Raw genomic sequence first — 15,862 nt, 5'->3', positions numbered from 1 at the left:
CAGAAGAGTCATGTGTAGAAAGGTCACATCTGAGTCCAACTCCATCACACTCAGGAACACAAACTCCAAAGTTGGGCCAACTGACATGGCACTTATTTATTTAATCAACTATTTGTTTATATCAGTATTGACTCATGACATTTATTTTTACCTTGGGTTGTAATACAATACTACATTTTTGTTGTTTATTTCCTTCCAATTTTGGCCATGGGGCTCTTTCTGCTATGCCCTGGGTACATTTGATATTATCCACTTAATTGGGGGTTTTATTTTAGTACCTATTTAATTTCTGGTATTACAAGCTGCTCTAGGCCCTTCTTATATAGTTCTTGTCCCAAACCTACAGTTAATTATTTCTCCAAGAGGACTCTTCTTGGAGAATTGTACTAAAATCTAACATGTGTGCCTTACATGTGTGCCTTTTTTAAAATTCATTTTAAACCTGAGATTTAGTATTTATTCATATAAAGATTAACAGACTTGATGTCAAAGATTAAGAGCCACCTTCCACATGGCTTCCCAAAATTAGAGCATATTTTATAAAAGTTTCTTTATATATTGCCTCTTGGGGACAAGATCAATACATTTATCCACCCCATCCACATATGTGCCTTATATTTTTAAAAGGCATAATCAGTTCCTTAATTACCTAGGAGCATACAGAATAAAAGTTGAGTTTTCAAAAATGTAAAAGCTCTTTTGAAAACATGCATTTTTCTTCTCTGGTAGATATAGCTTTTGCAGATCTTCATTTAATTTGCTGTAAGGCCTGTCCTCTGGTCTCAATGGGGAGCGTAAATGCAGAAATGGCACATGCGACACAGACAGATGAGAAAAGACACAGGGCCCCCAGGAATGATGCATTCATAAGAACCTGTGATATGAATGGTGCCACCATTGCACCAATGCGACACAGGGAGCAGCTGATTCCCTGCCCAAAGCACGAATTGCCATAGGGTAGACCGCAGCAGTGTAAATGTAGATGGTAATGAAGTTTGCTGCCTCAAGAGCTCTCAGCATGAAGAGGAAGCCAATTAGGCCAGCTCTTGAAGTACAAATTTTGAGGAGAGGGAAGAATAAAGCTGTGCATCCCATGGTAATAGAAAGGCTCAGCCGTCTTCCCAGGAAATTGATACCCAGGATATTTAAAGGATTCAAAGCAATTTCGCCAATGGTGCTGATAATCATTGTCTGGTAGTCGGAGGGGGCAAACATGTGGCAGTGGCAGGGGCTCTGGCTCCCCTCTGAGTCTTCTGCAGATACTACCACCTCAGGCTCTGACCGTGAACCACAGACCAGTTCCCTCTCCAGCAACTCGGCACTGGCCAGGATGACCCCATAGTAGGCGAAAGAGATTCCCAGCCATATGACCCAGATCTGTAATGTGGTCTGTAAATACTTGGCATCCAATGGAGATTATAAGGGAATATATGTGTGTTCACTATCCTGTGTATACACACATACCTGTAAATATTTCTACATGTGAGTCTATCTATATTCATTTTCACATGAGTTCATAGTGATGTATCTAATTCCTAACCATTACCACATAGAACTGTCCAGCTTCCTCCCCTTGTTTATCTGTAACCTCCCACTCCACAGTGAGAAACATCTGTCATCCATTTACTTCACTCCTTGATACTAATGAACATATATAGAATTAAAGAGGTTGTTAACCCATCCCTGGGGGGATATGACTTTATGAACTAGAGTACAGTACTTATACTTACACACAGTGTCCATTTACTTCATGTTACAGACTCCATTCCTATCCAAAATTACTCTTTCAGCAACTTTTCCCTGCATATCCTTCAGAGAGGGTATGTCATACATTGTAATACAGTTAGGTTGCTTTTGAACATTTTGCATTTCATCATGGAATTCTCTTGAGCTATAAAATATATATTTTTCATACATTAATGTACACTCTTTTGCTGTCTTGTTCAATTGATTTTTATAAATGCACAATATCATCATTCTACAATTACAGTATTATACAGAATAGTTTCACCCATCTAACAGTTCTCATGTGCTGCACCTTTTCAACCCTCCTCCTCTCTCCCTAAGTCCCTGGCAACCAGGGATCATTCTCCTTTCTTTTTTTAAGATTTACTTATTTATTTCTCTCCCCTCCACCCCCACCCCAGTTGTCTGTTCTCTGTGTCTATTTGCTGCATCTTGTTTCTTTGTCCACTTCTGTTGTTGCTGACAGCATGGGAATCTGTGTCTCTTTTTGTTGAGTCATCTTGTTGTGTCAGCTCTCCGTGTGGGTGGCGCCATTCTTAGGCAGGCTGCACTTTCTTTTGTGCTGGGTGGCTCTCCTTACAGGGCACACTCCTTGCATGTGGGGCTCCCCTACACGGGGGACACCCCTGCATGACCCGGCACTCCTTGAGTGCATTAGCACTGGGCGTGGGCCAGCTCCACTCAGGTCAAGGAGGCCCGGGGTTTGAACCGCGGACCTCCCATGTGGTAGACAGACACCCTAACCACTGGGCCAAGTCTGTTTCCCTCTATTTTCTATTGTTTTGCCCTATCCAGGTCACATAATTGAAACTATATGTATGATGCATTTTTAGAGTGGTTTCTTTCACATAAATAATTTGAGATTCAACATTTTTTTTTGTGGCTGGATGGACTATTTCATTTTTATCACTAATATTCCACTCTAGAAATATAGCACAGTGTGTTTATCTATTCATTTATTAAAGGGCATCTTGGTAGCTTTCAGATTTTGTAGAGTATAAATACAACTCTTATATAAACATTCCTATGTGTTTTTTTGTGGAGACTTGTGTTTTCAAATCAGCTGCATATATACCTAAGAGGACAGTTGCTGGGTTGGATGGTAAAACTATGTTTAGTTTTACAAGAAATTGCTAGAATAGTTCTGTCTGTACCATTTTGTACTCTCACTAGCAAGGAATGAGACTACTATTGCTTCATATCCTCATGAGCAATTGGTATTGTTAGTGTTTAGGTGTTCAGATATTCTAATAAGCATATGATGATCTATTATTGAGTTTTAATTTTGCACTTCACTAATGACAATTAATTTTGAGCATCTTTTTGTGTATGCTTATTTGACAATTATATATATTCTTTTTTTTAATTTATGTTTTTATTTTATTTATTTATTTATTTATTTTTATTATTATTTTTTAAAAATATTACATTCAAAAAATTTGAGGTCCCATTCAACCCCACCGCCCCCACTCCCCACTCCCCCCACAGCAACACTCTCTCCCATCATCATGACACATCCATTGCACCTGTAAGTACTTCTCTGAGCATCACTGCACCCCATAGTCAATGGTCCACATCATAGCCCACACTCTCCCACGTTCCATCCAGTGGGCCCTGGGGGGATCTACAATGTCCCCTAATTGACCGTGAAGCACCACCCAGGACAACTCCACGTCCCGAAAACGCCTCCCCATCTCATCTCTTCCTCCCATTCCCTGCACCCAGCAGCCACCATGGCCACCCTTCCTACACCCATGCCACGTTTTCTCTGTGGACATTGGATTGGTTGTGTCCATTGCACATCTATGTCAAGTGGGGGCTTGGATTCCACATGGATACTGGATGCACTCCTCCTGCTTTCAGTTGTAGACACTCTAGCCTCCATGGCGTGGTGGTTGACCTTCTTCAACTCCATGTTAGCTGAGTGGGGTAAGTCCAATAAATCAGAGTGTAGGAGTTTGAAGTCTGTTGAAGCTCAGGCCCTGGCTATCATATTGTCAGTCTAGAGATTCAAATCCCCCAAATATATCTCAAACCCCAGCACCAACTACAATTCCAGTAAAGTAGCATGCGAGTCTTGTGAAAAGAGATCCCCTCTGAGTCCAGTTCCATCAGGCAGAAACACCAACTCCAAAGAAGGGCCATCTGACATGGCAGTGAGCCACATCTGCCATGACCATAGAACTCGTGGGTCTCTTTATCCCTCATAAGAACCAATACCGCGGGATTTTTGCTGGTCCGGAGGTGTCTGGACATCGATTTGGAGGGAAGGTAACAGAGAGGATCCGTCTGTGAAATATACACGGAGATCCCAGCTACATGTGGAGGATTCCCTCCTTGGGTAGGCGGAGCCGAGGCATCTAGCACCGCGGTGGCAGGGGGGCGGCCACGGGAGCCAGGCCAAGCCTGGCGGCGGGGTTTCTGTTCTTTGTTTTTTTTTTTTTTTTTTTGGAGGCTCTGCAGTACTGGGGAGTTCGTGGGCCCTGGGTGGCCTATTGGGGTGTTGGTGGGAAGGGAGGTGCTTGCAGACCCATTTGGGCAGACAGACGGGGATTTTAGGGCAAAGCGGGGGAATTTTTGATTGCAGACACAAACAATAGCATTTCCGCCTAGAGCCACACACCCCCCCAAACCCGGCTGCTGACCTACAGCAGTCTCAAAGTGATAGCAACAAAGAGACGCTACCAGGGTCTCGCGGGGTGGCAGGCGTTTGGAAGCTGATTAGGGGAATATTTTGCGAAGCGTGGGAATTTCGGGTTTGGACTCTGTTATTAGCGTTTCTTGCTGGAGCCCCTCCCCCGGACCTGGATGTTGATCTGAGTCATTAAATTGGCTGCAGCCTAGAGGAGCCCCCAGGTGGACGTTCCTGGGGACCACAGGGTGGGAGGGTTCCTGAAGTCAATTGGTGATATATCCACACAACAGACCCTAGTAAGTGAGTGAATTGTAGGACACAGAACACAGGATAGAGCTTGTGGATGAGACCTCACCCATAGGGCTGGCACCCAGCTGCAGGGATCCCTGAAGGCTGTGATGCACTGTGGTGCTCCCAGGCTTCCTATTAACTGGACTCGAGGTTGCCAGGTCTGAGTTCCCTGGACTCTGGCAGCCCACACACCAGAGACTCACACCTCTTGAGGCCTCAATACCTCAGACTGTCCATCCCTGAATCCACCACGCCCTGAGGTTCATCTGAGGCCCTTGAATGTCCTAGCCCTCAACATTTGCGTTTTTTCTTCTTTGTTTTATTTTGTTTTGTTTTTATTTTTATTCTATTTCTATTTTTTATTCTAGTTTTTTAATGTTCTGATTCCTGGCATTGCATTATCCCCTAGTCTTTTCTCCCAGCGTATCCCCCAAAGTCTCTTTTTCTTTTTTTTTTTTTAATCCTCTCTTTCTTGTCCTCGATCTGCTTATTCTATTTTATCTTAACAATACAATAGGTCCTGCAGGAAACACCTCACATTTGCTGGGTTTCCTCATTCTCCACTGCCTCATTTCTCTGTGAATAGATTTAGGCTATCTACACTATCCCCTTTCCCCTACAACTTGATATCCTCCACCATCTGCTATCTCTCCTATATTCCACCTCCCTTTCTTTGATCCACAAAGTGTCTAACTCTTAATTTCTAATACCTTTGTTTAGTTTTCCTCTGGTATCCACCCTTGAAACTATTACCTTTCTTTTCTCTTTCCCTCTCTCACAAAAACAATAGCTTCTTAGTACGTACCATATTCCTCCCATATTCAGTCGTCTACTTCATTATAGGTACTTTCCTACTACTGTAACTCTACACAATTTACATGATCTAACCTCCATCCTCCCAGAACTCATATTGTTGCTTTGTTAACATATATCACCAATACTACTTTACACTTTTTCCTTCCTTATGCAATTGCCTTTCCCAGGCACTAAAACTTTCCTTTAAAGTGAACTTAACCAGCAATAAGAAATTGGAATAAGAAGAACAAAGTGACAAAGAGAAGATATAACACTTATGCAAAAACAACAGCTAATTAATCTCCAAGACTAGACAAAGAAGCTAAGGAACTGAATACCCCGTCAAGAAAAAATGATGACAAGACAAGAACAAAAATCTACAAAACAAACCAGTAATCAGCAAAACATGGCTGAATCCAATCAACAAACTAAGAATCAGAAAGGGGAGCAGAACTTCGCACAAGCAATGAAAGATCTCAGAACATTTATCACTGACAAATTTGATGAAGTTATGAAAGAGGTTAACAACATGAAGACAACACTCGGAGGGGAAATTGCAGACATGCACAAAAAAATAACAGATATGATGGAAATGAACACCACAATTCAAGAAATCAAAAATACACTTGTGTGGTCACCCCTCGGGCTGAAGTGTGGTTTGCTGGCCTGGCGGGGGAGCAGCCGCGGCAGGCCAAGCCGCTGCCCCCATAATAGGGTGGCTGGTCGGACTCACCGCCACCCCTGAAGGAAGCTTGGCATGGGTGCAGAGTGCCCTCGGGTCTCCCCTTCTCGGCAGCCATGCTTCCGCGGCCGCCCCTCCTCCCGGATGGCGCCACACGATGCCTGTGGGGCAGCACCCTTCTTCTTCCTTCTCCCTGTGCAGGCGCAGGGCGGAAAATTCCAGTCTGCCCTTTTCCCCTCCCCCGACAGCAGCAACAGCCAGGCGTGGGCGGAGAAATCCAGTCTGCCCTTTTCCCCTCCCCCGACAGCAGCAACAGCCAGGTGTGGGCGGAAAAATCCAGCCCGCCCTTTTCCCTTCCCCCGACAGCAGCAACAGCCAGGCGTGGGCGGGAAACTCAAGTCTGCCCTCCACCCCAGCAACAGCAGCCACCAATCCCTAAACCCTGCCCCTTCCCCCAGCAACAGTGACAGCCAATCCCTAACCACCACCCCTCCCCCGTCCAGTACCGCCCACTGACATTTCGCCGGCAACCAATCAGAACAGGGTGTGGCTTCGACCAATCAGCCTTCCCCAGCCCCTATAAAACTGTTGCCTCTCCCTCAGTAAAGTGGACTTGCGTGTTTACCTTGTCTCCACGGTAGTTCTTCTGCCGTGCGCACTCCAGTCCTGAGAGCCCCCGACAAGGGCCTGGCCTCCCTTGTCCCCAGTTCGTCGCCTGCTTCTCCGGGTGACTCCTTCGTCGCCTGCTTCTCCGGGCGACCCCTTCGTCACCTGCTTCTCCGGGCAACCCCTTTGTCGCCGGCTTTGCCGGGTGACCCCGTCAGCCGAACCGCGCAACCCCTTGTGAGACCGATCCCTCGTCTGCTGCCGGACCGACCCCTCATCCCAAGTGGGACCGACCCCTTGTCCCAAGCGGGACTGACCCCTCGTCCAGAGCTGGACCGACCCCTTGTCCGCAGCCAGACCCCACCTCTACTGACCGAGCAAGCCGCCGCACACTTGCAGCAAATATCAGCAGACTAGAAGAGGCAGAGCAGAGAATTAGTGATGTGGAAGACAGTGCATTGGAAATCAAACAGATAGTAGAAGTGGTCAATAAAAAGGTAGAAAAAATCCAGATAGGACTTAGGGACCTGAATGATAAAGCAAAACGCTCAAACATATGTATTATAGGCATTCCAGAAGGAGAAGAGAAGGGAAAGGGGTCAGAAGGAGTGTTGCAGGAAATAATGACCGAAAACTTCCCAAATCTACTGAAAGAGACAGACGTACATATCCAAGAAGCACAGCGCACTCCACTGGTCATAAACCCCAACAGGCCCACCCCAAGACATATACTTGTCAAATTATCCAATTCTCAAGACAAAGAGAAAATTCTAAAAGCAGCAAGAGAAAAGAAAACCATCACATACAAGGGAAGCTCCATAAGATTAAATGCTGATTTCTCATCTGAAACAATGGAGTCAAGAAGGCAGTGGTATGGTATAGTCAAGGTACTAAAGGAAAAAAATTTCCAACCAAGAATACTCTATCCAGCTAAACTAGCATTCAAACGTGATGGAGAGTTCAAAATATTCACAGATAAACAGAAACTGTAAGAGTATATCAACAAGAAACCTCCCCTTCAAGAAATTCTAAAGGGAGTTCTGCAGGAAGAAAGGAAAAAACAGGACAGTCAGAGATGGAGGAGAGTGTAAGAGCAATAAAAAAGATAAAAATAGATGGGGAAAATAAAATGATACAAACAAAATATAACAAACACAAATCCAACCAAAATATGGCTACCACAAATAATTCTCTGAATGTAATAACGCTGAATGTCAATGGATTAAACTCACCTATCAAAAGATTCAGACTGGGACACTGGATAAGGAAATATGACCCATCTATATGCTGTCTACAAGAGACACATCTTAGACCCAGAGATTCATGGAGGTTGAAAGTGAATGGCTGGAAAACAATCATACAAGCAAACAACAACCAAAAAAAGGCAGGAGTAGCTATATTAATATCAGACAAAATAGACTTTAAATGCGAAACAATTGTGAGAGACAAAGAAGGATACCACATTTTAGTGAAAGGGACAATCTGTCAAGAAGATCGAACTATCATAAATATTTATGCTCCTAACAAGGGTGCCTCTAAATACGTGAGACAAACGCTGGAAAAACTAAGTGAAAAAATAGATGCATCTACAATTATAGTGGGGGATTTTAATACACCACTATCAACTCTGGACAGAACATCTCAAAAGAGAATCACTAAAGAAACAAAACATTTGAACAGTATATTAAAAGAGCTGGATCTAATAGACATATATAGATCACTACACCCAAACACAGCAGGATATACATTTTTCTCAAGCGCACATGGAACATTCTCCAAGATAGACCATATGCTAGGCCACAAAGAGAGGCTTAATGAATTCAGAAAGATCGAAATCATACAAAACAATATCTCTGACCACAGTGGAGTCAAGCTGGAAATTTGCAAGGGACGGAGGCCCAGACTTCACACCACGATTTGGAAATTAAACAGCACACTCTTAGAAAAACAGTGGGTCAAAGAGGAAATCTCAAAAGAAATCAATGACTACCTTGAAACAAATGATAATGATAACACAACATACCAAAATTTATGGGATGCAGCAAAAGTAGTACTAAGAGGGAAGTTTATAGCCATAAATTCACATATCAAAAAAGAAGAAAGAGCAAAAATTGAAGAACTAACTGCACTTTTGATGGAATTAGAAAAACAACAACAAAGTAACCCAACAGGAAGAAAAAGGAAGGAAATAACAAAGATAAGAGCAGAACTAAATGAAATAGAAAATAAGAAAGCACTTGAAAAAAGTAAATAAGAACCAAACCTGGGGTTGTATCTACTTTATCTGTCTCTTAGGCTCTGCTCAGTTGTGCATAAGGGCATTCCTTCTGACAACCTCCAGACTCTTTTTTAGAGACTCATAGCCTTATATTCTCATTTCTCCTTTCCATTTCCCCCTTACATTAGGTCAAACAGCATTTTGAAGTCATGTTATTATATGTAGACAGGGATATTCTGCTGATCCACACTGAACCTTTAATTCAAGGTCATTTTCTAGTTGCATCTTCAGCTGGTATGTGGTAGTGATCCCTCGGTGCCAGGGAGGCTCATCCCCGGGTGTCATGTCCCACGCTGGGGGGAATGCACTGCATCTGCATGCTGAGTTTGGCTTCGAGACTGGCCACATTTGAGTAACATGCAGGCTGTCAGGAGGAAACTCCCAGGCACAATGCTACTCTAGGCCTTGTTCTTATTGCAAGTGTATAGGCTCACAAGCATAGCCATTAGTATCAGGAGCCCACTGTTCGGCCCTCATTCCTTCCTGGTTCTTACCATTGCACCTGGGGACTGCTGCTGCTCCCCCAGGGGCCATGACAGAGACCTCCCAGCCAGGAACCCAGTACCCCCCCAGCTGTTGTTTTTAATTGTTTCCATTATGAGTATATCTAAACATTACCATATACCCTGGACATATGCCCTGTATAACTCCCTGTCAACCATATACAGCCTGTCAATAACATCCCATATCAGTATTCCTCCGCTGCCATTGTTGAACCACTCTGTGATCCAAAACTTCCTGTAAAGTCAGTCCCAACATAATGTCAGTTTCCCTTACTAGTAAAATGGAATATAGTGATGAGTTTAAAGGTTAGATCTAGAGTACATATTGATTTGGAAAAATTTCTACATCCTATCTTTTTCTTTTCTTTTTCTTTTCTAATTATTGAGCTTCTCTTCACAAGAGTCTTAGATCACAGTAATTCATATATACAATATACAGTACTCCCACAGATCCACCATAAAACCTTTTCCCTTCCACAGCGATAATCTTTTAACTTATTCATATCATATTTCCTGAAACTGATGTACATATTCTGCAACAATAGCTTTCAAACAAGATGACATCTGTGCTTACAATGTGGTCCATACTTTAGGATGTACAGTTTTCTAAATTTTTTATTTATCCTATGTTTTGCATTATGGTTTACATTATTAGTCTGTCATCCCCTATATGTTTTTGGTGTAATATTACATGTTTTATATTCATCCTCGTGTACTCTCACAAAACTCCTCTCTTGCCCCCACATTTACCTTGGTTCCATCCATTCCACATCCATTTTACCCTCCCCTTGGGGCCCACAGCGCCAGCCAATCTCCATATCCCAAGAAGCCACGTCCAGAGATACTTGCAGCAGTGTTCAGGACCTGACTTTCTCAACTGCCATAATGCCCTGGGAGCCACCCTTTCTCACGAGAGATACAGTTCTCTCTATTTGATGGCATTAGTCCTCCCCAGGATGTGGGTCCACCCCAACTCTCACTTCTTGGGTCTCTACCCAATGGTACAACCCACCCCGGCAAAATGAGCCTTCAGCTATTCCCCCAGAGTCTGTCCCGCATCAGACCATCCCCCCTGAGTATCCTAAACAGGTAACCCTCCTAATTATATTTTGATATGATTTTTTCAACATTTTACTCTCAATGAACACCTGACACTCTCCTATGTTTGTATGTTGCCCCCTCCCTCCCCCCAATTTTTGGACAATATTACCACTTGGCCCATCCCCAGGCCCCCTCAAACCCGCAAAGCCCCACCCGAAGGCAACCCCTTGCCCCCATTTTGTCCCTTCTTTGTGCTCATACTTACCACCAGCTCATCATAGATTCCACCCCTGCAGACATCAGCTCACATCCTTCCTCCACCCCCCGATTTCCTGTAAGCCTCTTTTCCAGTCTCTAGCTCTCTGAGGCAGGTTGCTTATTTCTGTCATTGAAGTCATGTAGTATTTGTCCTTCAATGCCTGGGTTGCTTCACTCAACATAAGGTTCTCAAGATTCATCCATGTTATCACGTGTGTTTGTAGTGTATTTGTTCTTACAGCCGAGTAGTATTCCATTGTGTGTATATACCACATTTTATTGATCCACTCGTCTGTTGATGGGCATTTGGATTGGTTCCAACTTTTGGCAATAGTGAACAATGCTGCTATGAAAATTGGTGTACATATATCAGTTTGTGTCCTTGTTTTCAGTTCTGCTGGGTATATACCCAACAGTGGTATTGCCTGGTCGTATGGCAAATCTATGGTTACTTTTTTGAGAAACCGCCAAACTGATCTCCAGAATGGCTGGATCCTTCTGCATTCCCACCAGCAGTGGATAAGTGTTCCCCTTTCTTCACATCCTCTCCAGCATTTGTATTCTTCTGTTTTTTTCATAGCTGCCAATCTTATGGGAGTAAGATGGTATCTCATTGTAGTTTTGATTTGCATTTCCCTGATAGCTAGAGATTTGGAGCATTTTTTCATGTGCTTTTTAGCCATTTGTATTTCTTCTTTGGAGAAGTGTCTGTTTAAATCTTTTTCCCATTTTTAAGTGGGTTGTTTATCTTTTTATTTTCAAGATATATGAGTTCTTTATATATGCAAGTTATAAGTCTCTTATCAGATATATGGTTGCCAAATACTTTCTCCCATTGTGTGGGTTCCCTTTTTACTCTCTTGACAAACTCCTTTGAGGTACAGAAGGCTTTAATTTTGAGGAAGTCCCATTTATCTATTTGTTCTTTTGCTGCTTGTGCTTTTGGTGTTATATTCATGAAGCCATTTCCTATTACCAGGTCCTGTAGATGTTTCCCTACACTGCTTTCCAAGATCTTTATGGTCTTGGCTCTTATATTTAGGTCTTTGATCCATCTTGAGTTGATCTTTGTATAAGGTGTGAGATGGTAATCCTCTTTCATTCTTCTACATATGGCTATCCAGTTCTCCAGGCACCATTTGTTGAATAGGCCATTCTCTCCCAATTGAGAGGGTTTGGTGGCTTTATTGAATATTATATGGCTATATATATGAGGTTCTATATCAGAAATTTCAATTTGATTCCATTGGTCTGTGTGTCTCTCCTTATGCCAATACCATGCTGTTTTCACTACTGTAGCTTTGTAGTATGTTTTGACGTTAGGAAGTGTGATTTCTCCAATGTCGTTTTTCTTTTTCAATATGTCTTTGGCTATTCGGGTCCTCTTTCCTTTCCAAATAAATTTCATAGTTAGTTTTTCTAGTTCCTTAAAGAAGGCTGTGTTGTTTTTTTATTGGGATTGCATTGAATGTGTAGATCAGTTTTGGTAGGATAGACATCTTAATAATATTCAGTCTTCCTATCCATGAACAAGGAATATTCTTCCATTTATTTAGGTCTTCTTTGATTTCCTTGAACAGTCTTGTATAGTTCTCGGTGTATAAGTTTTTTTATCTCTTTAGTTAAATTTATTCCTAAGTATTTGATTTTTTTATTTACTATTGTGGATCGTATTTGTTTCTTGATTTCCTCTTGATCTTGCTCATTATTGGTGTACAGAAATGCTACTGATTTTTGCACATTGATCTTATAACCTGTAACTTTACTGAACTCATTTATGAGTTCCAGAAGCTTTGTTGTAGATCTCTCAGGGTTTTCTGTGTATAGGATCATGTCATCTGCAAATAATGAAATTTTGACTTCTTCCTTTCCAATTTGAATGCCTTTTATATCTGGTTCTTGCTTCAGTTCTCAAGCAAGTACTTCTAAGACAATGTTAAATAGGAGCGGAGACAATGGGCATCCTTGTCTTGTTCCTGAGTTTAGAGGGAAGGATTTTAGGATTTCTCCATTGTAAAAAATGTTGACTGTAGGTTTTTCATATATACTCTTTATCATGTTCAAAAAGATTCCTTCTATTCCAATCTTTTGGAGTGTTTTTATCAAGAAGGGGTGCTGTATTTTGTCAAATGCTTTTTGTGCATCTATTGATATTATCATGTGATTTTTTCCTTCCATCTGTTTATATGTTGTATTACATTGATTGATTTTCTTATGTTGAACCATCCTTGCATACCTGGAATAAATCCCACTTGGTCGTGGTGTATAATTCGTTTAATGTGTTGTTGAATACTATTAGCAAGTATTTTGTTAAGTATATTTGCGTCTAGGTTCATTAGAGAAATTGGTCTGTGATTTTCCTTTCTTGTGGTGTCTTTGTTTGGCTTTGGTACTAGGGTAATGTTGGCATCATAGAATGAGTTAGGCAATGTTCCTTCTGTTTCGATTTTTTGGAAGAGTTTCAGCAGGATTGGTGTTAGTTCTTTCCGGAATGTTTTGTAGAATTCACTTGTGAAGCCGTCTGGCCCTGGGCTCTTCTTAGTTGGGAGATTTTTAATGACTGATTCTATCTCTTTGCTTGTGATTGGTTAAGATCATCAATTTCTTCTTTCATCAATATGGGCTGCTTATGTGTTTCTAGGAATTTGTCCATTTCCTCTAAATTGTCATTTTTGTTGGAATATAGTTTTTCAAAGTATCCTCTTATGATAGTTTTTATTTCTGTGGGGTCAGTGGTGATATCGCCTTTCTCATTTCTTATTTTGTGTATTTGCATCTTCTCTCTTTTTTTCTTTGTTAGTCTCACTAAAGGTTTGTCAATTTTGTTGATCTTCTCAAATAACCAGCCCTTGGTTGTCTTGTTTATCTTTTCAAGTGCTTTCTTATTTTCTATTTCATTTAGTTCTGCTCTTATCTTTGTTATTTCCTTCCTTTTTCTTCCTGTTGGGTTACTTTGTTGTTGTTTTTCTAATTCCATCAAAAGTGCAGTTAGTTCTTCAATTTTTGCTCTTTCTTCTTTTTTGATATGTGAATTTATGGCTATAAACTTCCCTCTCAGTACTACTTTTGCTGCATCCCATAAATTTTGGTATGTTGTGTTATCATTATCATTTGTTTCAAGGTAGTCATTGATTTCTTTTGAGATTTCCTCTTTGACCCACTGTTTTTCTAAGAGTGTGCTGTTTAATTTCCAAATTGTGGTGTGAAGTCTGGGCCTCTGTCCCTTGCAAATTTCCAGCTTGACTCCACTGTGGTCAGAGATATTGTTTTGTATGATTTCGATCTTTCTGAATTCATTAAGCCTCTCTTTGTGGCCTAGCATATGGTCTATCTTGGAGAATGTTCCATGTGCGCTTGAGAAAAATGTATATCCTGCTGTGTTTGGGTGTAGTGATCTATATATGTCTATTAGATCCAGCTCTTTTAATATACTGTTCAAGTGTTTTGTTTCTTTAGTGATTCTCTTTTGAGATGTTCTGTCCAGAGTTGATAGTGGTGTATTAAAATCCCCCACTATAATTGTAGATGCATCTATTTTTTCACTTAGTTTTTCCAGCGTTTGTCTCACGTATTTAGAGGCACCCTTGTTAGGAGCATAAATATTTATGATCGTTCGATCTTCTTGACAGATTGTCCCTTTCACTAAAATGTGGTATCCTTCTTTGTCTCTCACAATTGTTTCGCATTTAAAGTCTATTTTGTCTGATATTAATATAGCTACTCCTGCCTTTTTTTGGTTGTTGTTTGCTTGTATGATTGTTTTCCAGCCATTCACTTTCAACCTCCATGAATCTCTGGGTCTAAGATGTGTCTCTTGTAGACAGCATATAGATGGGTCATATTTCCTTATCCAGTGTCCCAGTCTGAATCTTTTGATAGTTGAGTTTAATCTGTTGACATTCAGTGTTATTCCTTTCAGGGAATTATTTTTGTTAGCCATATTTTGATTGGATTTGTGTTTGTCATATTTTGTTTGTATTATTTTTTTTCCCTTCTATTTTTGTCTTTTTTATTGCTCTTACACTCTCCTCCAACTCTGTCTGCCCTGTTTTTTCCTTTCTTCCTGCAGAACTCCCTTTAGAATTTCTTGAAGGGGAGGTTTCTTGTTGGTATACTCTTTCAGTTTCTGTTTATCTGTGAATATTTTGAACTCTCCATCACGTTTGAATGCTAGTTTAGCTGGATAGAGTATTCTTGGTTGGAAATTTTTTTCCTTTAGTACCTTGACTATATCATACCACTGCCTTCTTGACTCCATCGTTTCAGATGAGAAATCAGCACTTAATTTTATGGAGCTTCCCTTGTATGTGATGGTTTTCTTTTCTCTTGCTGCTTTTAGAATTTTCTCTTTTCTTGAGCATTGGATAATTTGACAAGTATATGTCTTGGGGTGGGCCTGTTGGGGTTTATGACCAGTGGAGTGTGCTGTGCTTCTTGGATATGTACATCTGTCTCTTTCAGTAGATTTGGGAAGTTTTCAGCCATTATTTCCTGCAACACTCCTGACCCCTTTCCCTTCTCTTCTCCTTCTGGAATGCCTATAATACGTATTTTTGAGTGTTTTGCTTTATCATTCAGGTCCCTAAGTCTTATCTGGGTTTTTTCTATCTTTTTATTGACTACTTCTGCTATCTGTTTGATTTCCAATGCACTATCTTCCACATCAGTAATTCTCTGCTCTGCCTCTTCTAGTCTGCTGATATTTGCTGCAAGTGTATTTTTGATTTCTTGAATTGTGGTGTTCATTTCCATCATATCTGTTATATTTTTGCTCATCTGTGCAATTTCCCCTCCAAGTGTTATCTTCATGTTGTTAACCTCTTCCTTTACTTCATCAAATTTGTCAGTGATAAATGTTCTGAGATCTTTCATTGCTTGTGCGAAGTTCTGCTCCCCTTCCTGATTCTTAGTTTGTTGATTGGATTCAGCCATGTTTTCCTGATTACTGGTTTGGTTTGTAGATTTTTGTTGCTGTCTGTTCATCATATTTTCTTGATGGGTTTAAGCAGTTCCTTAACTTCTTTTTC

The 15,862-nt window shown here is 41.2% G+C and overlaps 1 pseudogene; it reads right to left on the bottom strand.

The window, feature by feature from the left end:
• Positions 1-748: 748 nt before the first annotated feature.
• Positions 749-1,410, bottom strand: LOC101443061 (putative transporter SVOPL pseudogene; annotated as a pseudogene).
• Between the last annotated feature and the right edge of the window lie 14,452 nt (positions 1,411-15,862).

The sequence above is a fragment of the Dasypus novemcinctus genome, chromosome 11 (genome assembly GCF_030445035.2).
Source record: "Dasypus novemcinctus isolate mDasNov1 chromosome 11, mDasNov1.1.hap2, whole genome shotgun sequence".
NCBI lineage: Eukaryota > Metazoa > Chordata > Mammalia > Cingulata > Dasypodidae > Dasypus > Dasypus novemcinctus.
Note: the sequence above shows the minus strand (reverse complement) of the source record. Positions and strands in the feature narration are given on the sequence as shown.